Raw genomic sequence first — 17,730 nt, 5'->3', positions numbered from 1 at the left:
GTGCACCCCTGTGAACACGTGGAGTGTGTGGATGAGCGTGAGTCAGTGTGAACATATGGGTGGGTGAGTGAGTGTACGTGGAAGGGTATGAATGTGTGCAGGTGTGCGAGTGGATGTGTGAGTACGTGAGTGTGAATGTATGCACGTGAACGTGTTTGGAGAATGTGAGTGAGTGGGTGTGAGGGTGGGTGTGAACGTGCGTGCAAGCTTTTCTAGGCAGGAACAAACCTGTGTCAGTGAAGCAATGCCTACACCTGCCCCCAACCCCCCCTGCCATTGCTCTTGGCGGATTTCACGTGAAATGCAGAATTCCCTGGCGCCTGGGTGATTAAGTCGGGTAAGCGTCCGACTCTTGATTTCGGCTCAGGTCGTGATCTTACGGTTCACGAGATCGAGTCCCGTGTCGGGCTCAGCGCAGAGCCTGCTTGGGATTCTCTCTCTCTGCCCCTCCGCTGCTCATGCTCTGTCTCTCTCTCTCTCTCTCTCAAAATAAATAAATAAAAACATAAAAAAAAGAGAAATGCAGAATTCCCATCTGACCTGAATTCCTGTTGGAATTCACAGCTTGTCTGGCCAAGCTTCCTGGCTCTTGCTGAGGCCCCTCTCCCTGGCTGCCCTGGCTGTCCCCATCCAGTGTTCATCACACACGACTGCTTGCGTTTGTTACTTGTCAGGGCTCCCGCCTGACCCCCAGGGCGAAGAAAGCAGGGGATGGGTATTTCTCACTCTCTCCTGCCCCCAGCGCAGGCCCTGGCACACGGAGGCATTAATACATACATGCTAAATTATTGTAGCTTTTCTCACCTCTAGGTATTTGCTCGCCCCATCCCCTCTGCCTGAATGCCTTTCCCTTCTCCCTCCCTTTTCTGCACTGATCTTTGGAGAGACCGTCAGAGGCCATGTCCTCCAGGAAGCCACCCTTGACTCCCCCCAAACTGTCTACTGTCATATACTTGAACTGTAAGGTCTCAGTAAGCAGGGTCCATATTTATTTCGTTATCTCCATATCTGTGTCCTCAGCACTTGTCACAGGCTTAGGCACACAGTAGGGCCGAGAAAAAAATAAGTGCATGAAAAATAATGAAAGAGAATTGAAGTACTGTGTCCCCTCCCAGAGGCTTCTCTGCTTCCCTGGCTCACCCTCCACCGCAGCAAGCCCATCGGGCTGTCCTTGGCTGTGAGGATTCTGCCTCTACTCTAAGACCAGGAGCTCCTTGAGCCTAAGATGGGGTCAAATTACCCTCTGGGTCTCCAGCACTCCGCAGCCTGAGTGAGCACATCCTCTTGCCTCACCTCCTTCCATTTTCCCTTCCTCAAGCCTCTCCAGCCAAGCTAGCCTTCAGACAAGTACTCCAACATGCCACCCCAGGGCCTTTGCACTTGCTGTTTTCTCTCCGTGAACTAGTCTTCCCCCATATTCTGTTCAGGATCAGCTCAAACGTGTCTTCATCGGGGACACCTTTCAACCACCGACCCCGACTGGCCTAATAGGTCCCTCTCTGCTTTATTTTCTTCTCCGGACCTCTTTGTCACCTGAAATATTTTATTCTCTTAGCATTCTTCCCTACTGCTTGGCTCCATTGGGGTTTTTATGGTGTCCAGTGGTTAGTGGTCTACGGAGCCTGGGCTCAAATCCCACACCTGCTGCACGCTTCTCACCAAGTTGCCCCCCTGTGCCTCAGTTTCCCCATCCGTAAAACGAGTGATAGTAATATAGCTCCCTCCTAGGGTAGTTGTGAGAGTTAAATAAATTACTACATGCAGTGCCTCACAACAGAGCCTGCCAGATCTTACCAGCTATTGCCAGAAGAGTTGTTTCACTACCTAAATTCTTCGGGCCCCCGGCATATGGCAGGCGCTCAGTAAACGTTGAAGGAACAAACGCACAGGGGCACCTCGCAGAAGCTGGGCCGCTGGGAAGGGGAGAGGGATGAAAGCCGCCCAACGCTCCAGCCCCACATGCACCTGCCCCTCTGCAACGCGAGGCTGGGGGCCGGAGCCGGGGCGTCATTCGGAGAGCCAGGGGGAAGCACTGCGGGGTTCTGGCGGGAGAGGCCGCGCGGGGGAGGAGGCGGGCCCGGGAGCCGGGCCCGACAGTGGGCGGCCGGGAGGCACGGGGAGGGCGGGGGCACGGGGCGGGGCCTGCGGAGGGGCGGGGCCTGCGGAGGGGCGGGGCGCAGGAAGCCGGGGCGGGCCGCCTCGCGCGCCCAGGAAAGCCCCGCGCGGCGCGGGCAGGACTGGGCGACCGGGGGTCCCCCACATCCCGCTCGGGCGCCGGCGCGGCGAATGGACCCGGGGCGCGCAGGTAGGACGCGGGCCCATGCGCGCGGCGGAGACGGGGGACCGGCCGGGGGACGGGCTCGGCCGCCGGCGGGGTTCCAGACGACGGGGACCCCCGGGCCGACCGGACCCCGTCGGGGGTCGCCCGGAGCCCGCTCCCCCCCGCGCCCCGAGCGGCGGCCGGCTCGGCCCGGGCGCCCCCGGGGGCGGCGGACGCGCGGAGCGGGGACCCCGGCGCGCCCCCCAAACTCGTGCTGGCCCGGAGACGCCAGCGGGGACGGCCCCTCGGGGACCCGGGGCCGTCGTGAGCGTGGGGTGAGGCGGGGCTCGGGCCATGCAGCGCCAGTGTCCCAGCGATCACCCCCTGCCCCGCGCGCAGGAAATGGGTGAGGATTGGGGCGGAGAGGGGGAGGGGGAGTTCCGAAAACTGAACTTGGTTACCCGGTCGAGGCATCTGGGGAAACGGGGCCCTGTCGACTCCTTGTTCTCCTTACTTGAATGTTGGGTAGACCCAGTAACAATAGCGGTCATTTAACTGGACTCATTTTGTACAGATTCTGTCCTGAGCATTGAACGTATTCTGAGTTAAATCGCAAAATAACTGTTTTGGTCGGTGCCGTGTGTCCGTCCGTTTTTCAGAGGAGGACGCTGTGTGGCACAGGCAATTTAAATGACTTGCCCGAGGTGGACAGCTGCCTGGAAAGGGTGCGGCAGGATTCGAACCCAGGCGGTTCTGACGCCAGAGCCTGTCGTGGTCCACCCGTCGGCAATATTTGTCAAACTACCCCATAAACGAATTATCCAAGGGATTTTATTAAAAGGCAGATTCCCGGGCTGTCTTCAGTGAGGTTCCGATTCGGTAAATCTAGGAATCTGGAGTTTTAAAAACCCACAACATCTGGATTTCTTATATCAAGCAAGACTGGGGACCAAGCAACCCTCAGTGGTCCTGCTGCTGGGATTTGCAGATGGCTCCCCTGCCAGCACTCATCCCGGTGGGGTCCTAGCCTCTGCTCTTCCCCAGCTCCCTTCCAGGTTCCACCCCTGCTGCTCCTTCCCTAAGAGTGGCCTTTTAGAAGCCTGGGCATTTTCTGGGACATCAGTGCCTTGATTACAATCCTAAAGTCCGATGGGGAAACTGAGGGTGAGGTGTACCTCTGTCCAGGGTGTCCCCCCACGGTCAGGGGATTCCAGAGTCCTGCAAAGACTCCTCAAGAGCAGCTCACCTGCCCAGTGGTTACAGATGTGGATGCTATGGTGTTGGCAGGGAGCAAGGGGTTGGGGGGGGGGGGCAACCTCCCGCAGCCATCCATTCATTAATCAGCACCCACTGGGCTCCTACAGGACACTGCTCTAAATAGCACTGGTGTTTGCCTTTCGGGGGGGGGGGCTCGCGCAAGTAGGGGTGATCACCTGGCAGGGACAGGCTTCATGGAGCGGGGACCCCTGAGCCAGCCTTGGAAGAGGGGCGGGGGAGCTTGGCTGCGGGAGAATGGGAGGGAAAGGCATGCTGAGCACTGGGAGCAGCTGGGAGCAGCTGGGAGAGGCCTGAGGGAGAGGTGCGGGGGGGGGGGGGGGGGGGGGGGGGAGGGGGAGGCAGCCAGACAGGGATGGGAAGGTGCGCCTGGCCACGTTGTGGAAGGCCTTGAATGCCATGCTGAAGAGTGTGGCCCAGTGCACTTCACCTCAGCCCCAGCCATAAAAATCACAATGCAGATTCCTGGGTGCCCCCGGATCCCTAAAGCCAAGGCTGGAGGGAGGCCTTGGGAAGGCAGCAGGGAGGGAAAACCACTCGTGAGTCAGGCACTCTGGTTACCACACGCCCAGTTACCAGCAGATCTGGGATCACCTGAAGATTTCCACATTCCGGGCAGCAGCTCAGTAACTGATGTGTTTTGTACCACACAGCAGGGGCAGGGAGGTGGTCCCCTAAGGCAGTCAGTTTCCAGATGCTCTGATTTAGCAATGCAGCTGAAATGCACTGTGGGAGAAGTGAGGAGAGGGCCTGTTCTGGACCCGTCCTCTCCCTCCACCCCTACTCCCCTACCCCCCAGAATGGAGGTGCTGCCCTCTGCCCTCAGCTGCCTTTGATGGCACCTGCAAGGGAGGCAGGGACAGAGCCCCCCGGGGTGCTTCACATGTGTCAAGCTGGGCTTTCACGAAGGCTAAGGGCATCATGTTTTATAAGATACTTAACACAGTTTCCAAAACGTCGTACATGCACAACAAATGTTCATGACTGTTTTTACCCGTTAGGAAGTATAGCGTGGGGTGACGAGTGTGGACTCTGGAGCCAGGTTGCCGAGGTTCAAATGCTGGATTTCCAATTTACTAATTTGTCAGGACCTCAGTCTCCCCGTTTATGAAATTACAGTGGCTGCTTTATACCATTGTAGCAACGATTAAGTGAACGGATACATGTCGAGCCTCCAGAACAGTGCCTGGTACTGACTGAGCACTATGTATTTGTTAAATAAATAAAGGAACCCCATTGGATGGGATCGAATCGATCCATTTTGCCAGGGAGGAAACTGAGACCCAGAGATGTGTGCAGTGGCCTTGCCTAAGGCCATGTTATCTAGGAGCCACAGGGAAGGATTTGAATCTGCCTTTCTCCCCAGCCTGAGTTCTCTCCCGCTATGTCAGTTTGCTTAGGTTAGCAAGAGGGACATCTTTCTGAGCGTTCCACATGCCCAGTCACGTTTGGCCAGAATTCCCTTGGCTAGGCTAGAAGACAGGCCAGTGGCTCGCCTGGCTGTGTATGAACTTGCCCTTTGCAAGAGGGTGGACAGGAAGCCCAGGGGAGACTGAAGGCTCTTGCAGAGGCCAGGGCAACCAGCGTCACACAGGGCTGTCTCCCTGTTTTCTGACTGCCATCGAGTCATTCTGTTTCTCTGAGCAGGAGGCAGAGAGAAGGACACAGGCTTGCAGACAGGGGCCCCGGGTTCAGATCTGACCTTGCTATTTCCTATCTGTGTGATCGTGAGGCACTTGCTTAACCTCTGTGAGCCTCAGTTTGCTTGTCACGAAAATGGGTATTGGGGGGTGTTCAGGGTATAGTTTTTACAGGCACCTTGCCCACGGCTCAGTGATGGCAGTTTCTCTTCTTAGTTAGGACAATCGCTTCTCCATATCCAGCACCTGGCTAGCGCATTCATGTCTTCAAATATTCATCAAGCACCTATATGTTCCAGGAGCTACTGACAGAGTATTGGACAAAGTCCTTACTCTCCTAGAGTTTAAATTCTAGTTTGAAGACGGGCGATACACAACTAAGCAAACACATTCACATCTATCACCCTTATTCCTAATTCTGAACTCTGCAAGTTCTGAAAACCGACAAGGTTTTCCATCATTCAGTTGGAAGCAAGAACCGAGGGGAACTAATCAGGGCGTTCTTTGGTGTGTTTGTTAATCCCCCTGGACGCCAATGCTTACGTTGAGAAATTGATGTGAGTGATGGGGGGGGAGGCTGAGAAATTGACGTGAGCGATGGGGGAGAGGGAGGGGGAAGTGCTGGACCCATGGGGGAGGGGGGCAGGGTGGTTACGCCTGGTGGGATTTTATCCTCAATGACCTGTCTATAATCTGAGTTACTGTGACTTCTGAGACATGCCTGGTCCCCCGGGATTTCACACAAGAGGACAGGGACCTTCAGGACCCCGTCAGGACTGGGGAGGAAAACGAAAGCCGGGTGAGGGTGGACTTTGCGGGAGCCTCTCCCGAGGAGCCACGTTTAGGACGATGTGGGGCAGAGGCCCCAGGGAAGAATGGGCCGGGGGGGAGGGTAGGGAGCCCGCAGGGAAGGTCTCGTCCACCCCACCAACCCCGCCTCCCGGCCCGCTGCTTGTCCCTGGCTCTGGGCGCGCAGTTCTGTCTAAACTCGCATGTCCTTGCCTTTCCAAGATGTGGCCGTGAGTCTGAGATCTCGGGTTTGGCTCTGACTGACTCATTCTCACCCACGGGGGGCCCGCGTGGCATTTCCGAGTTTGCTTTAGAGATTCTGGGACGTGTCTCAAGCAGGCCCGGGTGCCAGCCGGCTGGAGAGGATCAGCAGCGGGGCGGGCATCTGAGTCCTCCCTCCTCCCTCCTCCCTCCTCCAGGGACAGAGGAAGGAAGTGGGTCCGTGTGAGGGGAAGAGAGCGTGGCCTCCTGGGTTTGGTGTAACCCTTCCTAATATTAGCGGAAGGACTGTAGTTCTGAGCAGCGGGTTGATGAAGGGACTAACCACACACCTGAAAGTAACAGGTACACACACATCTTGAGGGTCAGCACCAGGCTTCCACCGGCTCAGCAGACGTGTTAGGGACTGGGGACACAGCAGTGAATGACACAGAAGCGAGAGCCCTCTTAGAGCTGACAGTCTAGCGAGGGAGGTGACTTTTGAGGTGAGACCTGCGGTAAAAAGGCACATGGACATCCGGAGAGTGATTCCAGCAGCGGGAACAGCAGGTGCAAAGGCCCTGAGGCGGGAACAGGCTTGGTGCGTCTGACCCACAAGGAAGCTGATGTGGTGGTATGGAAGTGAGCCAGACACCGAGGGGTAGGAGCATAGGTCAGGGAGGAAAACGGGAACCAGATCCCTGCAGTGTCTCGTTCACCTTGTAAAGTAACCTTCCCAAGTAGGAAGGAACTGCTCTTATCTAGACTTCGCCGATGAAGAAACAGGCACCGAATAGTTGAGTAACTCGTCCAAGGTCACACGGGTGGCAGCGCAGGGCCGTGAACCCAGCAGCTCCAGCATCTCCAGTCTTTACCACGGTGTTTAAACACCTGGATGTGGTCAGGCCCGGATTGGTGTTACGGGTGATTCAGTCGTCATGCAGATCGTTTTACAGATCATTCTGCCAATGAGCACGTTCCCGGCCTGTGACCGTGACTGTGACATCCACCACAGCACAGAGCACACAGTGAGGATCAGGCACGGCACTGGGTGAACACGGGTAGATGAGTGGGCGCCTCCCCGTTTCCCCGAGGAGGAAACTGAGGCTCTGGGTAAGTGGCCGATCTGGGTGGCACAGCTCCAAGGGGGCAGAGTCTGGATTCAGACCCACGGCTGCTGACCCGGGAGCCTATGCATTTAACCACTGTTCTGAGCCGTACAGCCCAAGGAGTAGAGAACTACGTTTCACGGTCAGAAATGAGGGGACCACAGTCACCCAGAGCCATTTTGGGGAACTGGGGAGGCCCTGAGGTTTTCCTGAAGGAGCCAGGAGAGCGTTCTGCCTTTTCAAAAGGGGAAACGAATCTCTCTGGAGAGGGGAGACACTAGATCTCTGGGCGGGCGGTCCTCCAGGCTCTTGGAGCCTTAGCCTCTTGACGATCTTGCCCCTGGCCATAGAGCACGGGCCTTCTGGAAGGCAGATCCTCGTAGCTGGGCAGCTCTAACTGGGAGAAAATCTTTCTGGAGATTTAGCCAAACTAACTTTCCGGTAACATTCACTTTGTGACTCTGGTTCTGCCCCCTTGGAGGTAGTAACCAGCTCCCCCCAACCCTAGCCCTTATTCAGACTACACAGGTACAGTCCTTTCAACCGCTCTTCCTGACTCAAGGAATTGTAGAGAATTCAGCCTGGCTTTAGACATGAACAGATTCATCAAAGTCTCACATAAAACCCATTCCCCCAGTGTCTGCCCAGTCACAGAGGAGGAAGACTGTCACCTCCTTGGATTTGGACCCATATCTTTGTTGATACAACCTGCAGTCATACTTTATAGTGACCACATCCCGCTTGGAGCGTACATTGGGCTTGCCAGCTAAAACCTCCAGATCTCTCTTCTGCACGAGCTGCTGTCTGTCAAAGTATATTCCGTTATTTGAGGCTAGCACTTGTTTTTTAGTCTTTCTTGTTTTCTAGTAAATCTACTTCAGGCTAAGAGGCTATAATTTTTTTTTTCTTTGAGTACTCCTTTGGCTTCATTTCACAGGTCTTGTGACACAATGCAAAAATAATTTAGTTTCCCTTTTGATTAAAAGTGTTATGCACTTCAGGGGCGCCTGGGTGGCGCAGTCGGTTAAGCGTCCGACTTCAGCCAGGTCACGATCTCGCGGTCCGTGAGTTCGAGCCCCGCGTCGGGCTCTGGGCTGATGGCTCGGAGCCTGGAGCCTGTTTCCGATTCTGTGTCTCCCTCTCTCTCTGCCCCTCCCCCGTTCATGCTCTGCCTCTCTCTGTCCCAAAAATAAATAAACGTTGAAAAAAAAAATAAAAAAAAAAAGTGTTATGCACTTCAAATGTTTTTAAAGATGAATGGATTTTTTTTTTTGACGTTATCCTTGTGTTCTTGGAGTCTCAATTTGTTGCATTATGGTCAGTATTTATGGCTTGTATGATATCAGTGATGGAGAATTTGTGAAGATCTTTGTAAGATTCTCTGGTTAGTTTCTTTTGTATGTCCCACTTGTCTTTGAAAGGATGTATATTTTCTGGTGGGTGTGGAGGTTTTTGTTTTGTTTTTAATGTTTGTTTATTTTTGAAAGAGAGAGAGTGCAAGTGGGGGAGGGGCAGAGAGAGAGAGAGAGAGAGAGAGAGAGAGAGACCAAAGATCTGAAGCAGTCTCCGCAGTGACAACAGAGAGCCCGATGTGGGGCTTGAACTCACACTCCCCAAGGTGGGTGTAACGTTTCAGAAATAGAGCTCTTGGATCAATTTTGCTAATTACATCATTCATGTTTTCTATGTTTTTATGTGTTTTTCTCTATCTGACTTCTCTCCCGCTCTGATAAAGGATCTACTCATTTCACCTTGACCTTTTCTTGTTTGTTTTTTTTTGCTTTATTTTCAAAGCTGTGTTGTTCAGTGCATATAAAAACAAAACATGAATAGAAGAAGGGTTCATGATATTTATTCCTTCTGGTGAATTGCTCCTTGGATCAGTATAAAAGAGCCACCTTTCTCTTTTAATACTTTGCTGTCTTGAATTTATTTTATTCAGTGTTCCTTCATTCCCGTACCTCTTATCTTTATGCGCATTGGTCTCTTGACCAATTCTCTGTCTTCTTTTCTTCAACACTAAAGTTGAAGGACTTTTCTAGGAATTTTCTTTGACTACAGTCTTGTAGCCACATAAATTAAAAATAATTATATATATATGTGTATATATATATATATATACACACACACACACAAACACACACACGTATATATTACCTCTCAGACTCAGCTCTGTAACCCACTTGCTGCATAATTTGGGGCAAGTCCTTTTGCCTGTTTACCTTAATTTCCTCATCTGTAAAATGGGGACATGACTCACTTGGCCTCTCCTCTCGGGTTTCTGTAAAAATAATGAGAGTGGAGAATAGAAAAGTTGCTGCCTACATCCCTATGAGTTAGTCACTGGGTGTGAATATGGGCTGGCTTTCCAGACGGTGAGAAGAGGGAGGGACGGAGAGGGAGGGAGGGGCAGGGAGGACCGTGCCAGAGCCCTGAGGGTGAAGGCCGACTTCACGGTGGCCGCCCCTGGTTGGCTGCCTGGGCTGTTCACAGATACACGAGTAAGACAAGTCTCTGGCCTGGAGGGGCTTCTGGTCTGGAAGAAGGTGCAGCTCACTGCTCATAGGACAGAGGGACAGGCAGGGAAGGGCTGAGGAAGGAGCGGGGTTTGAGTAGCAGTGTCCCAAGGGGGTGGCTTAGGAGGTGGGCACTGAGGGGGGAGTCTGGAGCACATTTGGGGACGGGTGGGGGGCAGCGCTGGGAGAGCGCAAGGTTGTTAAGGACCGCTCTTGGGCTCCTCGTCCTCCCCTACGAAGGAGGAAGGCAGGGGGCTTGCAGAATTTGGAGGATCCTTGACACCAAAGAGCGGGCAAAGTTGGGTCTCCAGCCCCACCCCTTCCTCGTCACCATAACAACCACATCCCATAATGAATAAGAGGAACTAGGGACAGAAGGGAGGGAAAGGTAGCGGCCTTACACCTTCAGGGGTGGGGGTGGGGCCTGTGCACCAGGAGGCTGGGGGGGGGGGTCTTGCCTCTTGTTGGGGGCGTCTCAGGACACCCACCCACCCCAGATGACGCCAGCTGGTCGTCGGAAGCCAAAGGGAGACCATAGATGTGTGGTGTGGTTTTTGAAAATGGAACTCTTTTCCAACGTTTAAAAATCAGGAAAATATGCGTAGAAATCTGGACTTCTATCTTCTTTTGAAAAATCAGGAGACCTAGCAATGCCCAGGCCTTCGCTGATGTGGCAAAAGGCGGCTGACACAGAGTGACGGCTGCCCTTTAGGGCTGGGCCTGTGCCCGCCCGCTGCGGCTTGTCCCTTCTCTGCCATTGAGGTCTTGGGTCTGTGATCCCTTAGACACCTGGGTCGTCTGGGGCAGGTGGCTGTGAGCTGTGCGACCCCGCCACCGAGATAGTGAGTGAAGAAGCAGGTAGGCTGAAGTCGGGGGCCCCTGTAAAGGCTGGGGAGTGGACTGCGGGGTCTTTGGGGACCCTCGTGGCCCTGAGCATGGATGGGCTGAGACGTTTGCGGCCGTGCCCCCTCAGCCCGGATCGCACACCCGTTCACCCATCACTTTCCCTTTTCCTCCTTAGTGAGCTTACATGCAGGCCGGTGCACAGCTCCGTGCATTTTCCCAAAGCGTGCACTTGCGTGTGTAACCCAGCTTGACCGGCCCCCCAGAAGGTTCCCTCCTGCCTGCCCCGCCAAAGACACTTCCCTGACTTCTGACCCCAGGATCAAGGGGTGTCTCCTTTGGAACTTGCTGTAAGTGGAATCAGTTTTGCCCTTTGGAACCTGGCTTCCTCCATTCAGTTCGCGCCCGTGAGACCTGACCACGGTTGTCACGGCAGCTGTCGCTACTCAGGGTCTCGGAGCGTTTCCTTGGCGCTTGGGCTTTTGCCACCTGCTCCATCCACGCTGTCCCTAGTGCCTCTTCCACCCCGCTGTGGTCTCTCCGTCCCCTTGTGCGACCGGCGAGGCAAGTGGTTCTGTCCTCACGTCACAGACGAGGAGACTGATGCTCTGAGAGGGCCCCTGGCTTGCCTAGGCCTGTCAGCCGGTCAGGGCAGGGCCTGCACACTTAGGCCCAGAGTTATGCTTCTGTGTGTCAGATGCTCTGAGGTCGCTGCCCACGTGGGCGGCCCCACGCGTCCGTGTGTCCCTCACCGTGCCAGGAATAATATTGGCGCAGGGCAGGGTGGACAGCAGATTGGACTCCAGGGAGAGACCTCTGTCCCCAGCACCTGTCTGCAGGCAGAAAGTGAGCAGGGGGATCTTGCCTGTGCTGACGTGCTACCTACCGGCTGTGGGTTTGCCCAGGGGGCAAAGTCCTGGTCACTGTTGAGACAAGTTCACAGATGAGGGCTGGGCAAACAGGGACAGAAGCCAAGTTCCAGCTCACTCGCTTCCTGCCTGGTCACCTTGGATGATCCCTGAACGCCTCCGAGCCTCGGCTTCCCTCTGTCTGCGGTTCTTAGGCAGGTTCCTGGGCCTCTGGGTGTCAGTTTCCCCCGTGTCTGCCGTGGGGATGGTACTCACCGCACCTGCCATGTTCCTTGGGTTGCTGTTAGAGTTAAATGAGTTGCTGAAGTTGTAAGTGCACGACAGTCTGCTATGACCAAGGCTGTGGCCGGTCAGTTAGGGGGGTGGGGTGGCACCCATGGGCAGAAGGGCCCAGGGCATGGTCTCTAACGGCTGGAGGAACTGGGGACACACAGGGGCAATCATGGTGACTTCTGCGGGCCTCGGGAAGCAGGCCCACTGGGAGCCGTGACTGTCCCTAAGACCAGCAAAATCTAATCAGCATCTTGGGGCCAGATGTCATAATCATGGTAATGCCCCAATTACCAGCATTCTGCAGTCACTTCCCCCGGGGTGGCCAAGATCGGTGCCTGCATTAAGGTATTTAAGGAAATTCGGAGCCAGAATTGGTCAGTGTTTATCTAGCTGTGAGAGGTGGAAAATTCCAGCTTGTGGAGCTGTGTCCCTGCTTTCGTGAGGGATGGCCGTCCAGGCCCTCCTGCACTGAGCACATACCCGTGGCCCCTCTGCTGTGTGCCGAGCAGTGTATTATTGGCTCTGGGGTCCCAGCAGTGAACAGGGTGGACACAGCCTCGGGTCTCGTGGGAGCTGGGGTCCCGGTGGGGCCCTTGGACGAGGTACAGGATGTGTGTGCATGTGGTGAGCCTCAAGGGATAAGTGCTAAACAGAGAAATGGCCTTGCAAGTGACGGGGGTCAGCTGCCGTTCCTGATTCTGTGGCATCTGGACACGGGGCCCGTAGGCTCAGCCTCTTCCCTGGGGCCTCCAGGACCTTCTGAGGTCCAGCCTCCCCTGGGTTCCCACTGGCAACTTGGGACAGCCAGCACGAGTGTCCCCGCTGCCATAAAGTGGCCAGCCTGTCCCCAAGATGGTGCCCCCTCCAGCGGGTCTGGCCCAGCCATGTCCTGTGAAGGAGGTCCACGGTCTCCAACCCTCTCCTGTCCCCCTCAGACAAGGCCTTCCCTAACTCTGCGCAACCCCGTGGGTTCCGACACGGCTAATGACCTTCAGGCCTGTCTCCAGCCCAAGCCTACCTTCTGAGCTCCAGGCCAGTAGAATGTATTGCCTCCGTGGGGTGCCTGGGGGGCTCGGTCGGTGTAGCGTCTGACTTCAGCTCAGGTCATGATCTCACTTCTTGTGAGTTCGAGCCCCACATTGGGCTCTGTGCTGACAGCTCGGAGCCTGGAGCCTGTTTTGGATTCTGTGTCTCCCTCTCTCTCTGCCCCTCCCCCGTTCATGCTGTGTCTTTCTCTGTCTCCAAAATAAACATTTAAAAAAATTAAAAAAAAAAAAAAAAAGAATATATTGCCTCCCGGACTGGATGCCCACTCCCCACCACCTGCTTCGACTCCCCGTGTCCCCGGCATGGGGGGCGCGTGATCTTCCTGGCGCCCACTGCCAGCCATCGGCAAGTTCACCACCCTTACCTCCCGTGCAGGGCTGAGTCTGCCCCTCGTCTCCAGCAGCACCCAGCACGCCCCTCAGCCCGGCCACCTCGGCCTCGAACCTACAGCCCTTCTCCACACCGAAGGTGGAGTGGACTTTCTGGCAGGTGCACCTGCTCCTGCCCTGCCTAACAACCTTCAGTGGCTCCCCGTTGCACTGGGGATGGATGGGGTCTGAATCACGCACTGTGCCTGGTTGGCAGTGTTGACCTCTCCTTCTGTCCGTCCCTGCAGCCCACGGCCTATCTTGCGGGGTGGGGGATGGGCCATGCCCTCCATCCTCCCTGGCTATTCACTCATTCTTCACTCGTCACTTTCCCCGTCTCTTTCCTTCTCCCGAGATTCCTCAGGATCAAAAATGGGCTTAATCATTGTCACCCCCTCACAGTGAGGACTTAGAACATCTAGAACAGCGGCTGGCACTGGGGGGGGGCACCGTGTAAGTGTAGAAATAAGAACAAGGTGGGAGACGCAGGGTTGCTTGTTGAGGGAGTACCCTGCACCGGCCGCCGGGCTTGGCCTTCTGCTTACGGAGGACGCGACGTGGCCTGCCCTCACGGAGCCCACGGCGCCTCCCGTGCGTGGGAAGGTCTTCCTTCCTCTGCACACGGCACCCCTGCCCTCCCCTGGGGAGTCCCTCTAGGGACACTTGACCCTCGAGGACCAGCGTGGCTCCTCCCTGACGGCTGCCTGCCGACAGCCTCGTCGTACCTTTCCTGATGCTGTTCCCACAGCCCCTCTGCAGGCCTGCTTCCCGCATGGGTCCCTCCCACACTGCGTGGCATCCTGGCAAGACCAGATGTGGCCTTTTTGATGGCTCTCTTCTCTCGGCAAAGTCTGTGCGGTCAGCAAATGCTGTTGGCTGTGCCCTCGACAGATCTAGAATCCAGCCTGCTCTTACAGACCCTTCCCGGCACCTGCTGCCTGGACCAGCGCAGGAGGCTCCTCACCGGTACCTGCTTTCTGCCCTTCACCCCGTGGGCCCTGTAGACCACATAACCGGAGAGATGGCTTGAAACGTCTCATAATGTCACGTCTCTGCTCAAAAACCTCCAGTGACTTATCTTCTCAAGTACTTGTCAGAGGGAGGAAGTGAATGAGCGAATGCATGAATGGCTTCTCCCGCGTCTGCGGTCGCCGGCACGTAGTAGGCGCTTAGTAACCCCCGCCGCGAGAATACACGCGGGCAAGGGCTGGGAGCACACAGTAGGTGCACGGGGAGCCCGCTGGGCTCTGTTGGCCAAGGTGGCCGGTTCTTGCCTCCAGCAGTAGTGGAGGCAGCCTGCCGTCACCCCTCACTCCGCTTTCGGTCTTGGGGCCCCGGCCTGGCCCGCCTTGCCGGCCAGGCGGGGCTGCTGACGCGGCTGCCGGTTCCGGGAAGCTCTGCCGGGCAGCGCTTCTGGGAAGGCGACCGCTGGGAGGAGAAGTGTGCCCCTGGCTCCCCGCCAGACTGGCCTAGCTGTCCCGGAGGCCAGAGGAAGCTCCAGGCAGGCTTAAGACTGTGGAGTTTCAGGGGCCGGTGGCTCCTCCCAGGGAGGCCACCGTCAGCCCCTGCTGTCATCGGCTTCCTCTTCACATGCGCTCGCTCCTCATGGGACTGGCTGCATCCTGTCTGCCCGTCCAGCCCCCCTCCGAGCCGGTTTGCGGTCAAGAGAGGAAAGAGGAGCCGGTGTGGGCGGCCTGGCAACCCTTTTGGGCTCAGGAAGAGCCTGCCCGGTCACTGCCTGACTGCCACCGGCCTTGACATTTCAGGACTCTCCATTCCCCTCCTCCCCAACAGAAAGAGTGAGTTAAGTGTATTTCACTGCCAGCAGGAGGGTTTTCCCACTCAGAGCACTTCTGACCTCTTCCTGGCTCAGGCTTTCACTGAGTGCTGCTTCCTACCTCCCTGACCTTGGTTTTGTCACTTGCCCGTCTCTAGGCCTCAGTTTTGGCCATAACGCCGCATTCCCAGGGTGGCAGGGATGGCATTTCAAGAGGCGGCAAAAACAAGTGGTCAGGCACGTGGCTTCTGGAGTGAGGCTGCCTGGGCTCAAATCCTAGCTAGCTGTGTAACTTCTCTGTGCCTCTGTCTCCTCCTGTGTAAAATGGGGGTTTCAATGGCAGCCTGCCTTATAGAGGTGTATGCATAGCAATCATCATAAGCAACAGCTCGGCACCCCGTGTTTGAAAATAGATTACAGAATCTGTCATTCTTGATTTTTAGCCACTCATTTAATAGATGTTTATTGAGCATATACTATGTATGTGTCAAGCACTATTCAGGTCCTGGGGGCAAAACAATGACCATAAAGCTCTGTCCTCATGGGGCTTGCCTTCTGATGGGGTGTGTGGGGCAGGGGGGGACAAACAATACATATATAGACAAATAATTTAAATGTTATGGGTGATCCTCTACACTCAGAACGTTGCGAACTAGCAGCAGAATGAGAGGGGCTGTTTCATGTTTTGCCAACGTGGAATAGTTCTTGGGTGAATAATTTATGCCCTTTGCCTGTTTTCTTAAAGGGATGTTTGTCTTACTGATTTGTAAGGTCTCTTTATAGGAAGGTCATTAGCTGTCTACAATGTAGATTGCTATCTTTGTCTAGTCTTTGCTTGCTTTTTTTTTTTTTTTAATCTGAGAGAGGGGAGGGTGGAGAGAGGTAGAGGCAGAGAGAGAGAGAATCTTAAGCAGGCTTCACACTCAGCATGGAGCCCCAACACAGGGCTCGATCCCACAATCCTGGGATCATGACCTGAGCTGAAATCAGGAGTCAACGCCCTGAGCCCCCGAGGCGTCCTGCTTTTTTTTTTTTTTTTTTTTTTTTTAAGTGGTGCATTTTGAACTGGGGAAGTTGAAAACATTTTTGCAGTCAGATCTCTCAGTCTTTGCCGGCTACATTCTGAAATAAACATTCACACGTGTAACCTCAGTGATACGAACAGAGATGGTGATAAGTGTAGGACAGAAATAAACAGGGTGTTGTGATGAGCAGTTAACGGGGGGGCACCCTCAGTGGGTAGGGTTTCTGGGTGTAAAGGCTGTGAGGGAGAAGAGGGCTTAGGAGTGCGTCAAGGTGCTCGGAGGCCAGTGGGACCAAAGGCTCATGGGGGACGGGGACGGGGTGGGAGGGAACGGTGGATGTGTACCGGGCCAGATCATCAGGGGGCTTAAGGTTTTGTTTGGTTGGTTTTGGTTTTGGTTTTTGCGTTTTCTTACACTTCTTATTTTAAGGTGATCGTAGACTCACACACAGTTGTAAGAAATAACAGAGTCAGTTTCTGCCCAAGAGTGCCGTCTCACAAAACACAATAGCCTAACCGGGATATTGACATTGATAGGATCCGCCGAGCACCCCTGTTTTCCTTGTACCCATTTGCGGGTGTTTGGTTCTGAGGAGTTTTACCCCGTGTGCGGGTTTGTTTCGCCAGCACAGCCGCCGCGACTCGAGGAGCCCCGTGTTTGCCCTTTTATAGCCACATGGACCTCCCTTCCTCCCCGCCGCCTGTGAATCTGTTCTCCGTTTCCATAATTTTGTCATTTCAAGAATGTTACATAAATGGAATCACACAGGGTGCACCCTTTTGGATTGGCTGTTTTCACTCCCGGGCTTGGGTTGAATGCTGAGTCAGAGATGCTCCTCTTGGATGGGCCATGAACTCCAGGCATCCCTGTCCCTGGGCGAAGACACCCTTTGGGAGCCAGAGGCTAACGAAGGGCTTGAGCAGGCAGTTCGTGGCCTGGCTTCTGATGTTAAAATGACTCTGCCGGGGCGCCTGAGGGGCTCTCAGCAGGTTAAGCGTCTGACTTTGGCTCGGGTCATGATCGCATGGTTTGTGGGTTTGAGCCCCGCATCGGGCTCTGTGTTGACAGCTCGGAGCCTGAAGCTCGCTTTGGATTCTGTGTTTCCCTCTCTCTCTCTCTCTGCCTCTCTCCCTCTCTCTCTCTCTCTCTCTCTCTCTCTCTCTCTCTCAAAAATAAATAAACTTAAAAAAAAAAGATTCTGCCTGCAGTGTGGCGAAGAAACGAAGTGACTCATGTTTGCAGTAACTGCTAATTCCTTGCCGCCCGCCCTGCCCCTGCCCCTGCCCCATCATTCTCTCAGCCCCAGACTAGCCCTTTGGAAAATCTTGCCACAACCCTGTTCAAAGACCCTTAAGGGGCACCTGGGTGGCTGTCAGTTATGTGTCTGACTTCGGCTCAGGTCATGGTCTCGTGGTCTGTGAGTTCGAGCCCCGCGCCGGGCTGTGTGCTGACAGCTCAGAGCCTGGAGCCTGCTTCGGATTCTGTGTCTCCTTCTCTCTCTGCCCCTTCCCCACTCATGCTCTGCCCCCCCCCCGTTTCTGTCTCTCAAAATAAACTTAAAAGAAATTTAATTCAAAGACCCTTAAAAACCACTCATTGCCTAGAGGAGGGGTCTTTGACCTGGAGCCCTTAGCCTGGGCTGTGGGGGAGCTGTGAGCCCCTAAAATGGGATGCAAAATGTAACGTGTGCACTTTTCGAGAAGGAGGGTTTGGAGTTTGCATCACATATTCAGACGGATCG

The 17,730-nt window shown here is 55.0% G+C and overlaps 1 protein-coding gene across 5 annotated transcripts in view; it reads left to right on the top strand.

Annotated features, from left to right (window-relative positions):
• The first annotated feature begins 2,220 nt into the window (after nt 1–2,220).
• Nucleotides 2,221–17,730, top strand: part of IL4R (interleukin 4 receptor) — a 41,753-nt gene continuing 26,243 nt past the window's right edge. For 3 of the 5 annotated variants that reach the window (XM_047087610.1, XM_047087615.1, XM_047087609.1), the window contains exon 1: nt 2,224–2,305. The gene's annotated coding sequence lies outside the window, so the exon portion shown is untranslated. Of the gene's footprint in view, nt 2,306–17,730 lie in introns of all 5 variants that reach the window. The other 2 variants (XM_047087611.1, XM_047087613.1) reach the window with 2 other exon arrangements.

This window comes from Lynx rufus, unplaced genomic scaffold (genome assembly GCF_022079265.1).
Source record: "Lynx rufus isolate CCGP_SWC_20201006 ecotype Redwood Valley unplaced genomic scaffold, mLynRuf1.p SCAF_23, whole genome shotgun sequence".
Classification (NCBI taxonomy): Eukaryota; Metazoa; Chordata; class Mammalia; order Carnivora; family Felidae; genus Lynx; species Lynx rufus.
Note: the sequence above shows the minus strand (reverse complement) of the source record. Positions and strands in the feature narration are given on the sequence as shown.